Source organism: Salminus brasiliensis, chromosome 6 (genome assembly GCF_030463535.1).
Source record: "Salminus brasiliensis chromosome 6, fSalBra1.hap2, whole genome shotgun sequence".
NCBI lineage: Eukaryota > Metazoa > Chordata > Actinopteri > Characiformes > Bryconidae > Salminus > Salminus brasiliensis.
In genome coordinates this window covers 38,263,959-38,279,293 of record NC_132883.1, presented here as the reverse complement: position 1 = coordinate 38,279,293, position 15,335 = coordinate 38,263,959, and the positions used below count along the sequence as shown (strand labels likewise).

At 43.8% G+C, this 15,335-nt stretch overlaps 23 non-coding genes across 23 annotated transcripts; 11 read left to right on the top strand and 12 right to left on the bottom strand.

Annotated features, from left to right (window-relative positions):
• Positions 1-187: 187 nt before the first annotated feature.
• On the bottom strand, positions 188-260 carry trnak-uuu (transfer RNA lysine (anticodon UUU)). The gene has a single exon. It is a non-coding gene; the product is annotated as a tRNA-Lys (tRNA).
• Positions 261-393: 133 nt separating this feature from the next.
• trnaw-cca (transfer RNA tryptophan (anticodon CCA)) lies at positions 394-465 on the top strand. Its single transcript has one exon. It is a non-coding gene; the product is annotated as a tRNA-Trp (tRNA).
• Positions 466-1,510: 1,045 nt separating this feature from the next.
• Positions 1,511-1,583, bottom strand: trnak-uuu (transfer RNA lysine (anticodon UUU)). Its single transcript has one exon. It is a non-coding gene; the product is annotated as a tRNA-Lys (tRNA).
• Positions 1,584-1,716: 133 nt separating this feature from the next.
• On the top strand, positions 1,717-1,788 carry trnaw-cca (transfer RNA tryptophan (anticodon CCA)). The gene has a single exon. It is a non-coding gene; the product is annotated as a tRNA-Trp (tRNA).
• A 1,045-nt stretch (positions 1,789-2,833) lies between these two features.
• On the bottom strand, positions 2,834-2,906 carry trnak-uuu (transfer RNA lysine (anticodon UUU)). The gene has a single exon. It is a non-coding gene; the product is annotated as a tRNA-Lys (tRNA).
• Positions 2,907-3,039: 133 nt separating this feature from the next.
• trnaw-cca (transfer RNA tryptophan (anticodon CCA)) lies at positions 3,040-3,111 on the top strand. The gene has a single exon. It is a non-coding gene; the product is annotated as a tRNA-Trp (tRNA).
• A 1,045-nt stretch (positions 3,112-4,156) lies between these two features.
• trnak-uuu (transfer RNA lysine (anticodon UUU)) lies at positions 4,157-4,229 on the bottom strand. The gene has a single exon. It is a non-coding gene; the product is annotated as a tRNA-Lys (tRNA).
• A 133-nt stretch (positions 4,230-4,362) lies between these two features.
• trnaw-cca (transfer RNA tryptophan (anticodon CCA)) lies at positions 4,363-4,434 on the top strand. The gene has a single exon. It is a non-coding gene; the product is annotated as a tRNA-Trp (tRNA).
• Positions 4,435-5,479: 1,045 nt separating this feature from the next.
• trnak-uuu (transfer RNA lysine (anticodon UUU)) lies at positions 5,480-5,552 on the bottom strand. Its single transcript has one exon. It is a non-coding gene; the product is annotated as a tRNA-Lys (tRNA).
• A 133-nt stretch (positions 5,553-5,685) lies between these two features.
• trnaw-cca (transfer RNA tryptophan (anticodon CCA)) lies at positions 5,686-5,757 on the top strand. The gene has a single exon. It is a non-coding gene; the product is annotated as a tRNA-Trp (tRNA).
• Positions 5,758-6,801: 1,044 nt separating this feature from the next.
• Positions 6,802-6,874, bottom strand: trnak-uuu (transfer RNA lysine (anticodon UUU)). The gene has a single exon. It is a non-coding gene; the product is annotated as a tRNA-Lys (tRNA).
• A 134-nt stretch (positions 6,875-7,008) lies between these two features.
• trnaw-cca (transfer RNA tryptophan (anticodon CCA)) lies at positions 7,009-7,080 on the top strand. The gene has a single exon. It is a non-coding gene; the product is annotated as a tRNA-Trp (tRNA).
• A 1,045-nt stretch (positions 7,081-8,125) lies between these two features.
• Positions 8,126-8,198, bottom strand: trnak-uuu (transfer RNA lysine (anticodon UUU)). The gene has a single exon. It is a non-coding gene; the product is annotated as a tRNA-Lys (tRNA).
• Positions 8,199-8,331: 133 nt separating this feature from the next.
• Positions 8,332-8,403, top strand: trnaw-cca (transfer RNA tryptophan (anticodon CCA)). The gene has a single exon. It is a non-coding gene; the product is annotated as a tRNA-Trp (tRNA).
• A 1,044-nt stretch (positions 8,404-9,447) lies between these two features.
• On the bottom strand, positions 9,448-9,520 carry trnak-uuu (transfer RNA lysine (anticodon UUU)). Its single transcript has one exon. It is a non-coding gene; the product is annotated as a tRNA-Lys (tRNA).
• A 314-nt stretch (positions 9,521-9,834) lies between these two features.
• Positions 9,835-9,907, bottom strand: trnak-uuu (transfer RNA lysine (anticodon UUU)). The gene has a single exon. It is a non-coding gene; the product is annotated as a tRNA-Lys (tRNA).
• A 133-nt stretch (positions 9,908-10,040) lies between these two features.
• trnaw-cca (transfer RNA tryptophan (anticodon CCA)) lies at positions 10,041-10,112 on the top strand. Its single transcript has one exon. It is a non-coding gene; the product is annotated as a tRNA-Trp (tRNA).
• Positions 10,113-11,156: 1,044 nt separating this feature from the next.
• Positions 11,157-11,229, bottom strand: trnak-uuu (transfer RNA lysine (anticodon UUU)). The gene has a single exon. It is a non-coding gene; the product is annotated as a tRNA-Lys (tRNA).
• Positions 11,230-11,362: 133 nt separating this feature from the next.
• trnaw-cca (transfer RNA tryptophan (anticodon CCA)) lies at positions 11,363-11,434 on the top strand. The gene has a single exon. It is a non-coding gene; the product is annotated as a tRNA-Trp (tRNA).
• Positions 11,435-12,479: 1,045 nt separating this feature from the next.
• trnak-uuu (transfer RNA lysine (anticodon UUU)) lies at positions 12,480-12,552 on the bottom strand. Its single transcript has one exon. It is a non-coding gene; the product is annotated as a tRNA-Lys (tRNA).
• Positions 12,553-12,685: 133 nt separating this feature from the next.
• trnaw-cca (transfer RNA tryptophan (anticodon CCA)) lies at positions 12,686-12,757 on the top strand. The gene has a single exon. It is a non-coding gene; the product is annotated as a tRNA-Trp (tRNA).
• Positions 12,758-13,790: 1,033 nt separating this feature from the next.
• Positions 13,791-13,863, bottom strand: trnak-uuu (transfer RNA lysine (anticodon UUU)). The gene has a single exon. It is a non-coding gene; the product is annotated as a tRNA-Lys (tRNA).
• Positions 13,864-13,996: 133 nt separating this feature from the next.
• Positions 13,997-14,068, top strand: trnaw-cca (transfer RNA tryptophan (anticodon CCA)). Its single transcript has one exon. It is a non-coding gene; the product is annotated as a tRNA-Trp (tRNA).
• Positions 14,069-15,335: the final 1,267 nt, after the last annotated feature.

Below are 15,335 nucleotides of genomic sequence, written 5' to 3'. Positions count from 1 at the left end.
GGCAGTTTTGTGGAGAAACTTGCTGACTTGTTGAGGTGATCAACTAAGGTCTTATGTTAGTCATGTGACACAACGATACTGAGTTATTTATTATTAGGCTAAAAGGCGTTGTCTGCCCGCTGGGTGCTCTAATTAATGCGTCTTCTAGTAGCTTGATTTCACTGGGAGTCGGAAGGAGCTAAAGCATCGCCCGAACAGGCACTTGAACCCTGGACCCTCAGATTAAAAGTCTGATGCTCTACCGACTGAGCTATCCGGGCTCTGCCAGTCGAGGTGTTTTGGCCATCTGACGATTGCGATGTCTGATGAAAGTAGACATAGCCTCTGAAATCAAGGCTGCTGAGAGATCTGACCAGACAAACAGACACATACACAATAATGGGGGCGTCTAATGACCTAGTGGCGCAACGGTAGCGCGTCTGACTCCAGATCAGAAGGTTGCGTGTTCAAATCACGTCGGGGTCACGTCTTTATTTACAGTAAACCACGCTGTACCGTCAGTCCTTCTGCTGCTTGTGTCAGACACAGAGGGTCATCTGTTTGTGGAATTTATCTGTCATTTTCTATTTTTATGTCATTTCTTTATCGAAATTCTAACTAAATTAAGTCACAGAAATGAATGAATAAACGAGCTACATATCATTATTGCTGCTGCAATAACATATTAACATTTTTCAATCTCACTGTTCTTTATCTCGGGATGGATCACAAACATTTATAGACCCTCACGCGTCTTTAGGGGGTCATTTTCTTACGGCTATCTGAAGTATGTTGGTAGGAAAAATCAGGTTTTCTGGAAGGACTCCAGATCATGCCTCACCATACAGCGACCTATACCATGCATGGACGGAAAGCGCACGCGCCAGCGAGCAAGGAGGGAGTGCGTGCTTAAATGCGAAAAAACGGCAGAGAGGGTGAGAGTGCGCGCGTGCGAGCGAGCGAAAGAAAGAGAGATGAAGATTAAGAAGAAGATGAGCTGAGGAAGAGTGTGCTAGAGTAAAAGATCATGCTGTAGAAAACGAGCTCGAGCCCAACTCTCAGGACACTACTCAGTATCTGTGTTGCTGGCTGAAAACACAGCATGGTACGGCGTTGCTGTTTTTTCTGTTTTGTTTGTTTGTTTGTTATTCTTTATATTCTGCAATGAAAGTTGACCTTTGATGGTTACCTGCACACCAGACTAGTATTAGTTGAATTTTGAAGACTGGAATGCTGGTCAGACAGAGCCAGACCACTTTAAACCAACTTACAATTCATGCTGGTTGGAGCTTGTTTTCAGGAGGGCTGAGATGAAGATGGTTTACTCATGGTTCTGTGTGAAATGGCAGTTTTGTGGAGAAACTTGCTGACTTGTTGAGGTGATCAACTAAGGTCTTATGTTAGTCATGTGACACAACGATACTGAGTTATTTATTATTAGGCTAAAAGGCGTTGTCTGCCCGCTGGGTGCTCTAATTAATGCGTCTTCTAGTAGCTTGATTTCACTGGGAGTCGGAAGGAGCTAAAGCATCGCCCGAACAGGGACTTGAACCCTGGACCCTCAGATTAAAAGTCTGATGCTCTACCGACTGAGCTATCCGGGCTCTGCCAGTCGAGATGTTTTGGCCATCTGACGATTGCGATGTCTGATGAAAGTAGACATAGCCTCTGAAATCAAGGCTGCTGAGAGATCTGACCAGACAAACAGACACATACACAGTAATGGGGACGTCTAATGACCTCGTGGCGCAACGGTAGCGCGTCTGACTCCAGATCAGAAGGTTGCGTGTTCAAATCACGTCGGGGTCACGTCTTTATTTACAGTAAACCACGCTGTACCGTCAGTCCTTCTGCTGCTTGTGTCAGACACAGAGGGTCATCTGTTTGTGGGCTTTATCTGTCATTTTCTATTTTTATGTCATTTCTTTATCGAAATTCTAACTAAATTAAGTCACAGAAATGAATGAATAAACGAGCTACATATCATTATTGCTGCTGCAATAACATATTAACATTTTTCAATCTCACTGTTCTTTATCTCGGGATGGATCACAAACATTTATAGACCCTCACGCGTCTTTAGGGGGTCATTTTCTTACGGCTATCTGAAGTATGTTGGTAGGAAAAATCAGGTTTTCTGGAAGGACTCCAGATCATGCCTCACCATACAGCGACCTATACCATGCATGGACGGAAAGCGCACGCGCCAGCGAGCAAGGAGGGAGTGCGTGCTTAAATGCGAAAAAACGGCAGAGAGGGTGAGAGTGCGCGCGTGCGAGCGAGCGAAAGAAAGAGAGATGAAGATTAAGAAGAAGATGAGCTGAGGAAGAGTGTGCTAGAGTAAAAGATCATGCTGTAGAAAACGAGCTCGAGCCCAACTCTCAGGACACTACTCAGTATCTGTGTTGCTGGCTGAAAACACAGCATGGTACGCCGTTGCTGTTTTTTCTGTTTTGTTTGTTTGTTTGTTATTCTTTATATTCTGCAATGAAAGTTGACCTTTGATGGTTACCTGCACACCAGACTAGTATTAGTTGAATTTTGAAGACTGGAATGCTGGTCAGACAGAGCCAGACCACTTTAAACCAACTTACAATTCATGCTGGTTGGAGCTTGTTTTCAGGAGGGCTGAGATGAAGATGGTTTACTCATGGTTCTGTGTGAAATGGCAGTTTTGTGGAGAAACTTGCTGACTTGTTGAGGTGATCAACTAAGGTCTTATGTTAGTCATGTGACACAACGATACTGAGTTATTTATTATTAGGCTAAAAGGCGTTGTCTGCCCGCTGGGTGCTCTAATTAATGCGTCTTCTAGTAGCTTGATTTCACTGGGAGTCGGAAGGAGCTAAAGCATCGCCCGAACAGGGACTTGAACCCTGGACCCTCAGATTAAAAGTCTGATGCTCTACCGACTGAGCTATCCGGGCTCTGCCAGTCGAGGTGTTTTGGCCATCTGACGATTGCGATGTCTGATGAAAGTAGACATAGCCTCTGAAATCAAGGCTGCTGAGAGATCTGACCAGACAAACAGACACATACACAGTAATGGGGGCGTCTAATGGCCTAGTGGCGCAACGGTAGCGCGTCTGACTCCAGATCAGAAGGTTGCGTGTTCAAATCACGTCGGGGTCACGTCTTTATTTACAGTAAACCACGCTGTACCGTCAGTCCTTCTGCTGCTTGTGTCAGACACAGAGGGTCATCTGTTTGTGGGCTTTATCTGTCATTTTCTATTTTTATGTCATTTCTTTATCGAAATTCTAACTAAATTAAGTCACAGAAATGAATGAATAAACGAGCTACATATCATTATTGCTGCTGCAATAACATATTAACATTTTTCAATCTCACTGTTCTTTATCTCGGGATGGATCACAAACATTTATAGACCCTCACGCGTCTTTAGGGGGTCATTTTCTTACGGCTATCTGAAGTATGTTGGTAGGAAAAATCAGGTTTTCTGGAAGGACTCCAGATCATGCCTCACCATACAGCGACCTATACCATGCATGGACGGAAAGCGCAGGCGCCAGCGAGCAAGGAGGGAGTGCGTGCTTAAATGCGAAAAAACGGCAGAGAGGGTGAGAGTGCGCGCGTGCGAGCGAGCGAAAGAAAGAGAGATGAAGATTAAGAAGAAGATGAGCTGAGGAAGAGTGTGCTAGAGTAAAAGATCATGCTGTAGAAAACGAGCTCGAGCCCAACTCTCAGGACACTACTCAGTATCTGTGTTGCTGGCTGAAAACACAGCATGGTACGGCGTTGCTGTTTTTTCTGTTTTGTTTGTTTGTTTGTTATTCTTTATATTCTGCAATGAAAGTTGACCTTTGATGGTTACCTGCACACCAGACTAGTATTAGTTGAATTTTGAAGACTGGAATGCTGGTCAGACAGAGCCAGACCACTTTAAACCAACTTACAATTCATGCTGGTTGGAGCTTGTTTTCAGGAGGGCTGAGATGAAGATGGTTTACTCATGGTTCTGTGTGAAATGGCAGTTTTGTGGAGAAACTTGCTGACTTGTTGAGGTGATCAACTAAGGTCTTATGTTAGTCATGTGACACAACGATACTGAGTTATTTATTATTAGGCTAAAAGGCGTTGTCTGCCCGCTGGGTGCTCTAATTAATGCGTCTTCTAGTAGCTTGATTTCACTGGGAGTCGGAAGGAGCTAAAGCATCGCCCGAACAGGCACTTGAACCCTGGACCCTCAGATTAAAAGTCTGATGCTCTACCGACTGAGCTATCCGGGCTCTGCCAGTCGAGGTGTTTTGGCCATCTGACGATTGCGATGTCTGATGAAAGTAGACATAGCCTCTGAAATCAAGGCTGCTGAGAGATCTGACCAGACAAACAGACACATACACAATAATGGGGGCGTCTAATGACCTAGTGGCGCAACGGTAGCGCGTCTGACTCCAGATCAGAAGGTTGCGTGTTCAAATCACGTCGGGGTCACGTCTTTATTTACAGTAAACCACGCTGTACCGTCAGTCCTTCTGCTGCTTGTGTCAGACACAGAGGGTCATCTGTTTGTGGGCTTTATCTGTCATTTTCTATTTTTATGTCATTTCTTTATCGAGATTCTAACTAAATTAAGTCACAGAAATGAATGAATAAACGAGCTACATATCATTATTGCTGCTGCAATAACATATTAACATTTTTCAATCTCACTGTTCTTTATCTCGGGATGGATCACAAACATTTATAGACCCTCACGCGTCTTTAGGGGGTCATTTTCTTACGGCTATCTGAAGTATGTTGGTAGGAAAAATCAGGTTTTCTGGAAGGACTCCAGATCATGCCTCACCATACAGCGACCTATACCATGCATGGACGGAAAGCGCACGCGCCAGCGAGCAAGGAGGGAGTGCGTGCTTAAATGCGAAAAAACGGCAGAGAGGGTGAGAGTGCGCGCGTGCGAGCGAGCGAAAGAAAGAGAGATGAAGATTAAGAAGAAGATGAGCTGAGGAAGAGTGTGCTAGAGTAAAAGATCATGCTGTAGAAAACGAGCTCGAGCCCAACTCTCAGGACACTACTCAGTATCTGTGTTGCTGGCTGAAAACACAGCATGGTACGGCGTTGCTGTTTTTTCTGTTTTGTTTGTTTGTTTGTTATTCTTTATATTCTGCAATGAAAGTTGACCTTTGATGGTTACCTGCACACCAGACTAGTATTAGTTGAATTTTGAAGACTGGAATGCTGGTCAGACAGAGTCAGACCACTTTAAACCAACTTACAATTCATGCTGGTTGGAGCTTGTTTTCAGGAGGGCTGAGATGAAGATGGTTTACTCATGGTTCTGTGTGAAATGGCAGTTTTGTGGAGAAACTTGCTGACTTGTTGAGGTGATCAACTAAGGTCTTATGTTAGTCATGTGACACAACGATACTGAGTTATTTATTATTAGGCTAAAAGGCGTTGTCTGCCCGCTGGGTGCTCTAATTAATGCGTCTTCTAGTAGCTTGATTTCACTGGGAGTCGGAAGGAGCTAAAGCATCGCCCGAACAGGGACTTGAACCCTGGACCCTCAGATTAAAAGTCTGATGCTCTACCGACTGAGCTATCCGGGCTCTGCCAGTCGAGATGTTTTGGCCATCTGACGATTGCGATGTCTGATGAAAGTAGACATAGCCTCTGAAATCAAGGCTGCTGAGAGATCTGACCAGACAAACAGACACATACACAGTAATGGGGGCGTCTAATGACCTCGTGGCGCAACGGTAGCGCGTCTGACTCCAGATCAGAAGGTTGCGTGTTCAAATCACGTCGGGGTCACGTCTTTATTTACAGTAAACCACGCTGTACCGTCAGTCCTTCTGCTGCTTGTTCAGACACAGAGGGTCATCTGTTTGTGGGCTTTATCTGTCATTTTCTATTTTTATGTCATTTCTTTATCGAAATTCTAACTAAATTAAGTCACAGAAATGAATGAATAAACGAGCTACATATCATTATTGCTGCTGCAATAACATATTAACATTTTTCAATCTCACTGTTCTTTATCTCGGGATGGATCACAAACATTTATAGACCCTCACGCGTCTTTAGGGGGTCATTTTCTTACGGCTATCTGAAGTATGTTGGTAGGAAAAATCAGGTTTTCTGGAAGGACTCCAGATCATGCCTCACCATACAGCGACCTATACCATGCATGGACGGAAAGCGCACGCGCCAGCGAGCAAGGAGGGAGTGCGTGCTTAAATGCGACAAAACAGAAGAGAGGGTGAGAGTGCGCGCGTGCGAGCGAGCGAAAGAAAGAGAGATGAAGATTAAGAAGAAGATGAGCTGAGGAAGAGTGTGCTAGAGTAAAAGATCATGCTGTAGAAAACGAGCTCGAGCCCAACTCTCAGGACACTACTCAGTATCTGTGTTGCTGGCTGAAAACACAGCATGGTACGGCGTTGCTGTTTTTTCTGTTTTGTTTGTTTGTTTGTTATTCTTTATATTCTGCAATGAAAGTTGACCTTTGATGGTTACCTGCACACCAGACTAGTATTAGTTGAATTTTGAAGACTGGAATGCTGGTCAGACAGAGCCAGACCACTTTAAACCAACTTACAATTCATGCTGGTTGGAGCTTGTTTTCAGGAGGGCTGAGATGAAGATGGTTTACTCATGGTTCTGTGTGAAATGGCAGTTTTGTGGAGAAACTTGCTGACTTGTTGAGGTGATCAACTAAGGTCTTATGTTAGTCATGTGACACAACGATACTGAGTTATTTATTATTAGGCTAAAAGGCATTGTTTGCCCGCTGAGTGCTCTAATTAATGCGTCTTCTAGTAGGTTGATTTCACTGGGAGTCGGAAGGAGCTAAAGCATCGCCCGAACAGGGACTTGAACCCTGGACCCTCAGATTAAAAGTCTGATGCTCTACCGACTGAGCTATCCAGGCTCTGCCAGTCGAGATGTTTGACGATGTCTGACGATTGCGATGTCTGATGAAAGTAGACATAGCCTCTGAAATCAAGGCTGCTGAGAGATCTGACCAGACAAACAGACACATACACAGTAATGGGGGCGTCTAATGACCTCGTGGCGCAACGGTAGCGCGTCTGACTCCAGATCAGAAGGTTGCGTGTTCAAGTCACGTCGGGGTCACGTCTTTATTTACAGTAAACCACGCTGTACCGTCAGTCCTTCTGCTGCTTGTGTCAGACACAGAGGGTCATCTGTTTGTGGGCTTTATCTGTCATTTTCTATTTTTATGTCATTTCTTTATCGAAATTCTAACTAAATTAAGTCACAGAAATGAATGAATAAACGAGCTACATATCATTATTGCTGCTGCAATAACATATTAACATTTTTCAATCTCACTGTTCTTTATCTCGGGATGGATCACAAACATTTATAGACCCTCACGCGTCTTTAGGGGGTCATTTTCTTACGGCTATCTGAAGTATGTTGGTAGGAAAAATCAGGTTTTCTGGAAGGACTCCAGATCATGCCTCACCATACAGCGACCTATACCATGCATGGACGGAAAGCGCACGCGCCAGCGAGCAAGGAGGGAGTGCGTGCTTAAATGCGAAAAAACGGAAGAGAGGGTGAGAGTGCGCGCGTGCGAGCGAGCGAAAGAAAGAGAGATGAAGATTAAGAAGAAGATGAGCTGAGGAAGAGTGTGCTAGAGTAAAAGATCATGCTGTAGAAAACGAGCTCGAGCCCAACTCTCAGGACACTACTCAGTATCTGTGTTGCTGGCTGAAAACACAGCATGGTACGGCGTTGCTGTTTTTTCTGTTTTGTTTGTTTGTTTGTTATTCTTTATATTCTGCAATGAAAGTTGACCTTTGATGGTTACCTGCACACCAGACTAGTATTAGTTGAATTTTGAAGACTGGGATGCTGGTCAGACAGAGCCAGACCACTTTTAACCAACTTACAATTCATGCTGGTTGGAGCTTGTTTTCAGGAGGGCTGAGATGAAGATGGTTTACTCATGGTTCTGTGTGAAATGGCAGTTTTGTGGAGAAACTTGCTGACTTGTTGAGGTGATCAACTAAGGTCTTATGTTAGTCATGTGACACAACGATACTGAGTTATTTATTATTAGGCTAAAAGGCATTGTTTGCCCGCTGGGTGCTCTAATTAATGCGTCTCCTAGTAGCTTGATTTCACTGGGAGTCGGAAGGAGCTAAAGCATCGCCCGAACAGGGACTTGAACCCTGGACCCTCAGATTAAAAGTCTGATGCTCTACCGACTGAGCTATCCGGGCTCTACAAGTTGAGATGTTTTGGCCATCTGACGATTGCGATGTCTGATGAAAGCGGACATAGCCTCTGAAATGAATGCTGCTGAGAGCTCTGACCAGACAAACACACACATACACAAAAACTGGGGTGTCTAATGACCTCGTGGCGCAACGGTAGCGCGTCTGACTCCAGATCAGAAGGTTGCGTGTTCAAATCACGTCGGTGTCACGCCTTTATTTACAGTAAACCACGCTGTACCGTCAGTGCTTCTGCTGCTTGTGTCAGACACAGAGGGTCATCTGTTTGTGGCTTTATCTGTCTTTTTCTATTTTTATATCATTTCTTTATAGAAATTCTAACTAAATTAAGTCACAGAAATGAATGAATAAACGAGCTACATATCATTATTGCTGCTGCAATAACATATTAACATTTTTCAATCTCACTGTTCTTTATCTCGGGATGGATCACAATCATTTATAGACCCTCACGCGTCTTAAGGGGGTCATTTTCTTACGGCTATCTGAAGTATGTTGGTAGGAAAATCAGGTTTTCTGGAAGGACTCCAGATCATGCCTCTCCATACAGCGACCTATACCATGCATGGACGGAAAGTGCACGCGCCAGCGAGCAAGGAGGGAGTGCGTGCTTAAATGCGAAAAAACGGCAGAGAGGGTGAGAGTGCGCGCGTGCGAGCGAGCGAAAGAAAGAGAGAAGAAGATTAAGAAGAAGATGAGCTGAGGAAGAGTGTGCTAGAGTAAAAGATCATGCTGTAGAAAACGAGCTCGAGCCCAACTCTCAGGACACTACTCAGTATCTGTGTTGCTGGCTGAAAACACAGCATGGAACGGCGTTGCTGTTTTTTTCTGTTTTGTTTGTTTGTTTGTTATTCTTTATATTCTGCAATGAAAGTTGACCTTTGATGGTTACCTGCACACCAGACTAGTATTAGTTGAATTTTGAAGACTGGGATGCTGGTCAGACAGAGCCAGACCACTTTAAACCAACTTACAATTCATGCTGGTTGGAGCTTGTTTTCAGGAGGGCTGAGATGAAGATGGTTTACTCATGGTTCTGTGTGAAATGGCAGTTTTGTGGAGAAACTTGCTGACTTGTTGAGGTGATCAACTAAGGTCTTATGTTAGTCATGTGACACAACGATACTGAGTTATTTATTATTAGGCTAAAAGGCATTGTTTGCCCGCTGGGTGCTCTAATTAATGCGTCTTCTAGTAGCTTGATTTCACTGGGAGTCGGAAGGAGCTAAAGCATCGCCCGAACAGGGACTTGAACCCTGGACCCTCAGATTAAAAGTCTGATGCTCTTCCGACTGAGCTATCCGGGCTCTACAAGTTGAGATGTTTTGGCCATCTGACGATTGCGATGTCTGATGAAAGCGGACATAGCCTCTGAAATGAATGCTGCTGAGAGCTCTGACCAGACAAACACACACATACACAAAAACTGGGGTGTCTAATGACCTCGTGGAAACTTGCTGACTTGTTGAGGTGATCAACTAAGGTCTTATGTTACTCATGTGACACAACGATACTGAGTTATTTTTATTAGGCTAAAAGGCGTTGTCTGCCCGCTGGGTGCTCTAATTCATGCGTCTTCTAGTAGTTTGATTTCACTGGGAGTCGGAAGGAGCTAAAGCATCGCCAGAACGGTGACTTGAACCCTGGACCCTCAGATTAAAAGTCTGATGCTCTACCGACTGAGCTATCCGGGCTCTGCCAGTCGAGATGTTTTGACCATCTGACGATTGCGATGTCTGATGAAAGCCGACATAGCCTCTGAAATGAAGGCTGCTGAGAGCTCTGACCAGACAAACAGACACATACACAGTAATGGGGGCGTCTAATGACCTCGTGGCGCAACGGTAGCGCGTCTGACTCCAGATCAGAAGGTTGCGTGTTCAAATCACGTCGGGGTCACGCCTTTATTTACAGTAAACCACACTGTACCGTCAGTCCTTCTGCTGCTTGTGTCAGACACAGAGGGACATCTGTTTGTGGCTTTATCTGTCTTTTTCTATTTTTATATCATTTCTTTATAGAAATTCTAACTAAATTAAGTCACAGAAATGAATGAATAAACGAGCTACATATCATTATTGCTGCTGCAATAACATATTAACATTTTTCAATCTCACTGTTCTTTATCTCGGGATGGATCACAAACATTTACAGACCCTCACGCGTCTTTAGGGGGTCATTTTCTTACGGCTATCTGAAGTATGTTGGTAGGAAAAATCAGGTTTTCTGGAAGGACTCCAGATCATGCCTCACCATACAGCGACCTATACCATGCATGGACGGAAAGCGCACGCGCCAGCGAGCAAGGAGGGAGTGCGTGCTTAAATGCGAAAAAACGGAAGAGAGGGTGAGAGTGCGCGCGTGCGAGCGAGCGAAAGAAAGAGAGATGAAGATTAAGAAGAAGATGAGCTGAGGAAGAGTGTGCTAGAGTAAAAGATCATGCTGTAGAAAACGAGCTCGAGCCCAACTCTCAGGACACTACTCAGTATCTGTGTTGCTGGCTGAAAACACAGCATGGTACGGCGTTGCTGTTTTTTCTGTTTTGTTTGTTTGTTTGTTATTCTTTATATTCTGCAATGAAAGTTGACCTTTGATGGTTACCTGCACACCAGACTAGTATTAGTTGAATTTTGAAGACTGGAATGCTGGTCAGACAGAGCCAGACCACTTTAAACCAACTTACAATTCATGCTGGTTGGAGCTTGTTTTCAGGAGGGCTGAGATGAAGATGGTTTACTCATGGTTCTGTGTGAAATGGCAGTTTTGTGGAGAAACTTGCTGACTTGTTGAGGTGATCAACTAAGGTCTTATGTTAGTCATGTGACACAACGATACTGAGTTATTTATTATTAGGCTAAAAGGCGTTGTCTGCCCGCTGGGTGCTCTAATTCATGCGTCTTCTAGTAGCTTGATTTCACGGGGAGTCGGAAGGAGCTAAAGCATCGCCAGAACGGTGACTTGAACCCTGGACCCTCAGATTAAAAGTCTGATGCTCTACCGACTGAGCTATCCGGGCTCTGCCAATCGAGATGTTTTGGCCATCTGACGATTGCGATGTCTGATGAAAGTAGACATAGCCTCTGAAATCAAGGCTGCTGAGAGATCTGACCAGACAAACAGACACATACACAGTAATGGCGGCGTCTAATGACCTCGTGGCGCAACGGTAGCGCGTCTGACTCCAGATCAGAAGGTTGCGTGTTCAAATCACGTCGGGGTCACGTTTTTATTTACAGTAAACCACGCTGTACCGTCAGTCCTTCTGCTGCTTGTGTCAGACACAGAGGGTCATCTGTTTGTGGGCTTTATCTGTCATTTTCTATTTTTATGTCATTTCTTTATCGAAATTCTAACTAAATTAAGTCACAGAAATGAATGAATAAACGAGCTACATATCATTATTGCTGCTGCAATAACATATTAACATTTTTCAATCTCACTGTTCTTTATCTCGGGATGGATCACAATCATTTATAGACCCTCACGCGTCTTTAGGGGGTCATTTTCTTACGGCTATCTGAAGTATGTTGGTAGGAAAAATCAGGTTTTCTGGAAGGACTCCAGATCATGCCTCTCCATACAGCGACCTATACCATGCATGGACGGAAAGCGCACGCGCCAGCGAGCAAGGAGGGAGTGCGTGCTTAAATGCGAAAAAACGGCAGAGAGGGTGAGAGTGCGCGCGTGCGAGCGAGCGAAAGAAAGAGAGATGAAGATTAAGAAGAAGATGAGCTGAGGAAGAGTGTGCTAGAGTAAAAGATCATGCTGTAGAAAACGAGCTCGAGCCCAACTCTCAGGACACTACTCAGTATCTGTGTTGCTGGCTGAAAACACAGCATGGTACGGCGTTGCTGTTTTTTCTGTTTTGTTTGTTTGTTTGTTATTCTTTATATTCTGCAATGAAAGTTGACCTTTGATGGTTATCTGCACACCAGACTAGTATTAGTTGAATTTTGAAGACTGGAATGCTGGTCAGACAGAGCCAGACCACTTTTAACCAACTTACAATTCATGCTGGTTGGAGCTTGTTTTCAGGAGGGCTGAGATGAAGATGGTTTACTCATGGTTCTGTGTGAAATGGCAGTTTTGTGGAGAAACTTGCTGACTTGTTGAGGTGATCAACTAAGGTCTTATGTTAGTCATGTGACACAACGATACTGAGTTATTTATTATTAGGCTAAAAGGCATTGTTTGCCCGCTGGGTGCTCTAATTAATGCGTCTTCTAGTAGCTTGATTTCACTGGAAGTCGGAAGGAGCTAAAGCATCGCCCGAACAGGGACTTGAACCCTGGACCCTCAGATTAAAAGTCTGATGCTCTACCGACTGAGCTATCCGGGCTCTGCCAGTCGAGATGTTTTGGCCATCTGACGATTGCGATGTCTGATGAAAGTAGACATAGCCTCTGAAATCAAGGCTGCTGAGAGATCTGACCAGACAAACAGACACATACACGGTAATGGGGGCGTCTAATGACCTCGTGGCGCAACGGTAGCGCGTCTGACTCCAGATCAGAAGGTTGCGTGTTCAAATCACGTCGGGGTCACGTCTTTATTTACAGTAAACCACGCTGTACCGTCAGTCCTTCTGCTGCTTGTGTCAGACACAGAGGGTCATCTGTTTGTGGGCTTTATCTGTCTTTTTCTATTTTTATGTCATTTCTTTATCGAAATTCTAACTAAATTAAGTCACAGAAATGAATGAATAAACGAGCTACATATCATTTTTGCTGCTGCCATAACATATTAACATTTTTCAATCTCACTGTTCTTTATCTCGGGATGGATCACAATCATTTATAGACCCTCACGCGTCTTTAGGGGGTCATTTTCTTACGGCTATCTGAAGTATGTTGGTATGAAAAATCAGGTTTTCTGGAAGGACTCAAGATCATGCCTCTCCATACAGCGACCTATACCATGCATGGACGGAAAGCGCACGCGCCAGCGAGCAAGGAGGGAGTGCGTGCTTAAATGCGAAAAAACGGCAGAGAGGGTGAGAGTGCGAGCGAAAGAAAGAGAGATGAAGATTAAGAAGAAGATGAGCTGAGGAAGAGTGTGCTAGAGTAAAAGATCATGCTGTAGAAAACGAGCTCGAGCCCAACTCTCAGGACACTACTCAGTATCTGTGTTGCTGGCTGAAAACACAGCATGGTACGGCGTGGCTGTTTTTTCTGTTTTGTTTGTTTGTTTGTTATTCTTTATATTCTGCAATGAAAGTTGACCTTTGATGGTTACCTGCACACCAGACTAGTATTAGTTGAATTTTGAAGACTGGAATGCTGGTCAGACAGAGCCAGACCACTTTTAACCAACTTACAATTCATGCTGGTTGGAGCTTGTTTTCAGGAGGGCTGAGATGAAGATGGTTTACTCATGGTTCTGTGTGAAATGGCAGTTTTGTGGAGAAACTTGCTGACTTGTTGAGGTGATCAACTAAGGTCTTATGTTAGTCATGTGACACAACGATACTGAGTTATTTATTATTAGGCTAAAAGGCGTTGTCTGCCCGCTGTGGGCTCTAATTAATGCGTCTTCTAGTAGCTTGATTTCATTGGGAGTCGGAAGGAGCTAAAGCATCGCCCGAACAGGGACTTGAACCCTGGACCCTCAGATTAAAAGTCTGATGCTCTACCGACTGAGCTATCCGGGCTCTGCCAGTCGAGATGTTTTGGCCATCTGACGATTGCGATGTCTGATGAAAGCGGACATAGCCTCTGAAATGAAGGCTGCTGAGAGCTCTGACCAGACAAACAGACACATACACAGTAATGGCGGCGTCTAATGACCTCGTGGCGCAACGGTAGCGCGTCTGACTCCAGATCAGAAGGTTGCGTGTTCAAATCACGTCGGGGTCACGTCTTTATTTACAGTAAACCACGCTGTACCGTCAGTCCTTCTGCTGCTTGTGTCAGACACAGAGGGTCATCTGTTTGTGGGCTTTATCTGTCTTTTTCTATTTTTATATCATTTCTTTATAGAAATTCTAACTAAATTAAGTCACAGAGATCAATAAATAAACGAGCTACATAAAGTGAGGACAGACCCTCTGACAATGGCAGTTGAGAGCTCTGACTATAGACATACAGAAATCTATGTCTCTAATGACATAGAGGGTCATCTCTTTGTGGTCATCATAAATCTCTCTCTCTCTCTCTCTCTCTCTCTCTCTATTTTAAAAAATTATAAGCAAAAAGTTAGAAATAAACACATTCTTTAATAAAATTGAAGAATAAGACATTTCATTATAAAAAATGCTAGTAAATTAGGAAAAAGGTATTGCACATGCCCTGAGCCATTTAAACAAGATATTTATATTTATATTATGATATTATTGTTTATTTTATTGCAACGTTAAAGTATCCTCTAGGACATGTGAGTGATATGATTATTATTATTATTATTATTATTATTATTATTATACAAATGTGTTTTTACTGCTGCATCTTAAGTTATTGGTAACACAGAAACAGACATAGAAATTAGTCTAGAAAAGCATCTGCTGTCAGCCGAAACACTGTAATATCTGCTGCTCCAGAGGTTTAAATAACCTCCACAATCATAAGTTTTTCTGTACATCTCCAACCCCACTCTGTTACACTGTTTAGAGATGATTAGTTTATTACATAGGGGTCAGTTCTCACTGACACTGTTTAATTTCAGTTATATAACAAAAACTTAAACACAGCAGCAACAAGAGACTTATGGGGTGGTGTCATGCAGGCCACCAAACACACCACTCCTGCATGAAGAAAAAACACTCACTGTCTCTGTAGACGACTTCTCAGAGAAAGACAGAGTTAATGAAATTAGTCAAAACTTCCAGCTTTATCTAGATTTGAGCTCAGATCACCTCATCAAAAAATAGATATACTTGTATGTAGTCAGAAGAGCACAGCCACTTCCAGACATAGCACTGTAAAGTAAGAATGAGCTAAAGTGACATCTGAACAGGGACCTGAACAGGGACCCACAGATTAAGAGTTTTATGCTCTACCGACTGAGGTATCCAGGTTATTGCAGTCCTTAATGGTTGGAGCTTGGAGAGTTGGATGGTCTCCTGGTGGTAAGCACCTAAGACAATGAAGTTTGCTAAGAGCTGTGACCATGCACACACACATTCAT